This window comes from Dromiciops gliroides, chromosome 1, assembly GCF_019393635.1.
Source record: "Dromiciops gliroides isolate mDroGli1 chromosome 1, mDroGli1.pri, whole genome shotgun sequence".
In the NCBI taxonomy this organism is placed as follows: domain Eukaryota; kingdom Metazoa; phylum Chordata; class Mammalia; order Microbiotheria; family Microbiotheriidae; genus Dromiciops; species Dromiciops gliroides.
Genome location: NC_057861.1, coordinates 478,338,511 through 478,343,847, shown reverse-complemented (window position 1 = coordinate 478,343,847; position 5,337 = coordinate 478,338,511). Strand labels below are relative to the sequence as shown.

Below are 5,337 nucleotides of genomic sequence, written 5' to 3'. Positions count from 1 at the left end.
GATAGATAGATAACTCCATAACAAAATGAAAAGAAGCAAAATTAATAAAAACTTTCAAACTCTGACTAGACAGTGACTTGGTAACCAATGAAGGGATATAAGTGATTATAAGAAGTCAAATAGATAATATAAATTACACATTAATCCCTTTATCTATTAGTGGGTCAAGGGGAATTGTATTTTTCTCAAGTGGAAGAAAGAACAGAAAGATTATGGGAAGAGCAAGCCTTAGTACACTCACAACTCTGGTAACTTTTGTTTTTGGTGGAATGTATAGTAGTAGTGCAGGGTAGATATACACTATAGATGAGCAAGGGTCAAAGAAGAGGTCTGCTACACCGAAATGAATATAGCCATGAATATTTGGACCTTTGTCTGGCTCCTCTACCCACTTAGAAAGTGATACACCTTAACAGAATTTACTGTTTGCTGCAATGTGGTACACCTTTATTTGCCCACCTCATTGCTGCTTAGTCAACCAATATTACACCCTTAGGATCCATGTTTATTTATCATTTGCATTTTTTTTTGAAAAGGGTTTTTGTGCATAGATTATACTAACTTGTTTTCATTCTGAAGTGTTTACTCTAAGTAAATGTATCACATAAAGGAGAGCAAGTCAGAAGAAAACATGAGGCTAATTGGGGCAGATTTAAAGACAAATTAAAGTCCCATACTGAATGAACAAAGATGGGGTTTCATATGAAATTAAAACACTTTTCAGGTGCTTGCTTCAGCAACACATATACTAAAATTGGAATGATACAGAGAAGATTAGCATGGCCCCTGCACAAGGATGACACAAATTCATGAATGTTCCATATTTTTTTTTATAAAATTAAAAAAAAACACCTACTTTTCAGGAGAAAGATTAAAGCAGATAGGGTAGGAAAGAAAGAGGTAGAATGGGGCGGGGGGAAATCTTTGTATCAAATTTCTCAGATAAGAGTTTTATGTTTGAGATCTATTAACAACTAATGGAAATATACAAAATCAAATTATATTCTCCAATAGATAAGTAAGTGGTCAAAGAATATAGGAAATGATTTTGAAAATCATGGCAAAATATTAATGGCCATATGATATAATCTAAATCATTGATAAAACATAAATCAAACAAAACTTAAGTTCTATCATAGTCAGAAAATTGGGAAGGGTGACAAAAATTAGAAATAGACAATTATGTAATAGACAGGCCCACTACTTTATTGTTGATGGAGTTAGGGATTAGTTCCAGCATTCTAGGATGCAATTTGGAATTATATGAAGAGAGTTATAAAGATGTCTATTTTGTTTTTCAGTCATGTCTGACTCTTTGAGGCCTCAATTGGGGTTTTATTTGCAAAGATTACTAGAGTGGTTTGCCATTTTCTTCTCCAGCTCATTGTACAGTTGAAAAATTGAGGCAAACAGGATTAAAAGACTTGCCCAGGGTCACATAGCTAGTAAGAGTCTGAGGCCAGATTTGAACTCAGGAAGATGAGTCTTCCTCTTAGCACTCTATTTACTATTCCAACTAGCTGCCTGAAGAAATCTATACCATTTGACTTAGAGTTTTCTACTTGAAGGAAATCAGTGACAAAAAGAAAAGTGACATGTATCAAAATATTCATAGTAGTATTTTTCTGTAGTAGTAAAAACTAGGAACAAAATCAATGTCTTTTGATTGAGGGCTGACTATACAAGTTGTGGAACATGAATGCAATGGAATATGACTATGGTCTAAGAATCTATGATTATGTTTACTAAGAATCCATGTTATGATTACTGAGAAGCATAGAAAGACATATGTGAACTACTCAAAGTACTGAAAAACAGAAAAAAACAATATATATACTATGATTATAACAACATGTGACATGTAAAATTAAATGTGGTTGGGCATATTACTGTCCCAAGTGTAGGGAAAATTAGCTGGGGTTTATCATATATTTGTTACTTAGAAATTAGAAGCTACTGCACCAGTTTGGGACATTAAGCAATTATTAAAGTATATTAAATATTTATTTTTTATTTTTTATTCTTTTATTTTTTAGTGAGGCAATTGGGGTTAAGTGACTTGCCCAGGGTCACACAGCTAGTAAGTGTTAAGTGTCTGAGGCCGGATTTGAACTCAGGTACTCCTGACTCCAGGGCCGGTGCTCTATCCACTGCGCCATCTAGCTGCCCCTAAAGTATATTAAATATTAGTAAAGAGAGCTCACATGGCTCTGAAAGATAGGAAAGCCTAGAGAAGAGAGAAAGTGGGGAACCCTAGAGGGCTTTGTCTATACTCACCCCGTAGTTTGCTGAGGGCAGAGCTTGCCCATAAACATTGTTCAAAGCTCATTGACTAGTATCACTCAAATCTATTGGTTCACTGTATTTGAGGGCAGTCATGCTGATGTCAGAGTCCAGAGAACAGGTCCTCTGGTGGGAACAAGGCATTCAGGTAGGTGTGGTTTAGGGGCCATTGGAAATCCCAAAACTCCTATTATTTTCTCACAAATGTAAATATGGAGAATAAGTCCAACAAACTATTTAAGTGGAATGCTACCAAATTATATTGACTAAACTTGGCCTCAAAGATGAAATATGAAAAACCACTTTCTCCTGTTTCAGTGGAGTGGTAGAACATGAGTATAGAATACTGCATATAATATCAGTTTTTCAGTATGTTTTCTAGAAATTTTCCAGCTTTTATTTTTTAGCTTTAACATAAGGAATGGTTTGCTTCTCTGGAAGAGGGGTAGTGTATATATACAATGGTGATTGTAGAATATATGAAAAACAGATACATTAGTAATATTTTCTTTCAAATTCATAACTTCAACCTAGATTCTTTTAAAGACAAAAGAATTTCATATTGCTTTAGTAGCTTTTTGGACATGCCCACCTTGTAAAGAAGAGAAATCATCTTATGGTCATTAGGAAATCAGAATTTTGCTGGTTCTATATTTTTGTGGGGCTTTTCATGGTTATTTTCTATTTATTTATTTATTTTTATTTTTACAGGGCAATGAGGGTCACACAGCTAATAAGTGTCAAGTGTCTGACAAGAGATTTGAACTTAGGTCCTCCTGAATCCAGGACTGGTGCTTTATCCACTGTGCTACCTACCTGTCCCTTCATGTTTTTTTTTTTTCTCCATGGTTATTTTTTAAGTAAGTTTGCCATGATGCTCAGGTACTACGTGTAAGAAATAGACTGGAATAATCTAGTTTTTCTCATGATCATCACTTTTTGTAAAAGTCCAAGATGAGCAAAATCCTCTTCCATTAAAAATATATTAAACCATGTTTGTATCAAACCAAAACATATTTGTGAATTCTGATTTCTTCCCATTTGTCTTATATCATTCTCTTTTCTTTCTCACCAAAACCCTTTTCCAATTTTTAGCCAATTGGATAATAAAGGACATTTGTTGTTAATGTTCTTTCCCATTGATGGCATATTTGTACAGGCAACAGCTGTCTGGTGGAGTAGGAGGGACACAAAGATAAAGAAAATATACTTCAATTTGAAATAATTCCAAACTGACTATTCGAAACATCATTTATTTATAACTTGTCCCTGATATGGCTTTATCTACATCCTCCATTCTGAGCACAATGTAGCCTATTTTGTGTGCCAAGACAGCACTTTATTTATGATGCCATTTTATTAGCTTCATCCTGCTTTGTTTTTTTCCCAATTTCATATTATTTTTTCCCCAAAGCCTTCTGCCAAGATGAAACATTATAAGATGTTCATACAAAACATACACATACACACACACACAATAGAGCCAGCAGGGCTGTTTCAAATGCCAAAGTATCTTTCTAGAATAAATGTTTTTTTTTTCTTTTAGCCCACTTTGGAAACAGAAACAAGCTGCTATCTCTAAGTATCCACTGCAGAGAATGAATGATCCCAGTTTCACTTTGAGTTTATTGAATTTTTACTCTGTCAAACACTTTGGAGTCATCAAAGTCTTCCACAATTTTTTGCCAATGAGTTTTATCTTTCATATTTAAATTCATATGCATTTTAAAAATTGGATCTAACCATTAATGTGACTTATTTTACCTTTTCTAATCCTAATTATTTTATCATTTTTTCTAAACTGTCTAGAAATTCTACTTTTATTAATGGACATATGCACACATGCACACAAATACAATTATATGTATTATATATTACATATTACATATGTATTTGATGGGAAAAGAGTACTTAACTCATTAAATATTGTTTTACAGGGAACATTTGTTAACAGAGCTGTTAGGAATATTTTTACAGTCTGATTAAATGATTTACTTAAGAAAAAAAAGACATTTCTTAATACTGGTAGGATGACAAATTTCCATCAATTACTATCTTCTCAATCAACAAAGTATGTTAGAGAATTTGAATGTTTTTAAAAAAACAAATTTCTATATCATCTTAGTTCCTAGCTAGAAAGCACAATCCCCAAGACATCAACTATCATTGTCTCCAGAAATAGTGAAGGAATAAGGAATAAACACCTTGCTCTTGAACCACTGTTTTGAGCTCCCGTCAATAGATAGGAAATGTCTTTATTAATGATTTATGAAAAAAAAGTTGGTAATCTAATAGAATGTAGTATATCTGGTCCAGAAAACTAACTAACTATGATTTAAATAATCACCAATACCTCATAGAAGTCTTTGAAAAACTTATTTGGAAATTGCTATATTCATGTATTTCCTACCCCCTTTTTAATGTTTCTTCCTCTCTTTTTTAAAGCAGAATTTATAAGAAACTAGTGTCCCTTTAAAGTTTCTTGGTCCTTGGCAAATAAAATGCCTTTTGAAACATAAAGTAAAAAAAAAAAACAGGTCCAACACACTGCAACTAGGATGCATAAATATTTGAGAAAATGGTATTTGTCAAAGGTATTTCTGTTTGTAGATATCCTTTCACCTTAAAAAGCTCCAATTTGGGGGGCAGCTAGGTGGCACAGTGGATAAAGCACCAGCCCTGGAGTCAGGAGTACTTGAGTTCAAATCCAGCCTCAGACACTTAACATTTACTAGCTGTGTGACCCTGGGAAAGTCACTTAACCCCAATTGCCTCACTAAAAAAACAAAAACAAAAACAAAAACAAAAAAAACACCTCCAATTTGTCTGGAAGTATTGTTCCATTTTTTTTCCTCTCACAAGATCTATCATAATGTTATAGCATATGAGGTATGTAGTATATTTGTTTCATTTCCATTTTACTAAGAGCATAATCCGGGGACATAGAAATAATGACATTTCCTTAAGATCACATGGGCAAGGTGTGAGTCCGGGAGCAACAGTCTCACATCTAACTCAGAACTCCTCGCAGCCTGATCAGCAACCTAGATTTCC

General features: G+C 33.7%; 1 non-coding gene across 1 annotated transcript; it reads left to right on the top strand.

The window, feature by feature from the left end:
* The first annotated feature begins 724 nt into the window (after nucleotides 1-724).
* On the top strand, nucleotides 725-828 carry LOC122737520. Its single transcript, XR_006354352.1, has one exon. It is a non-coding gene; the product is annotated as a U6 spliceosomal RNA (small nuclear RNA).
* The last annotated feature ends 4,509 nt before the right edge of the window (nucleotides 829-5,337 follow it).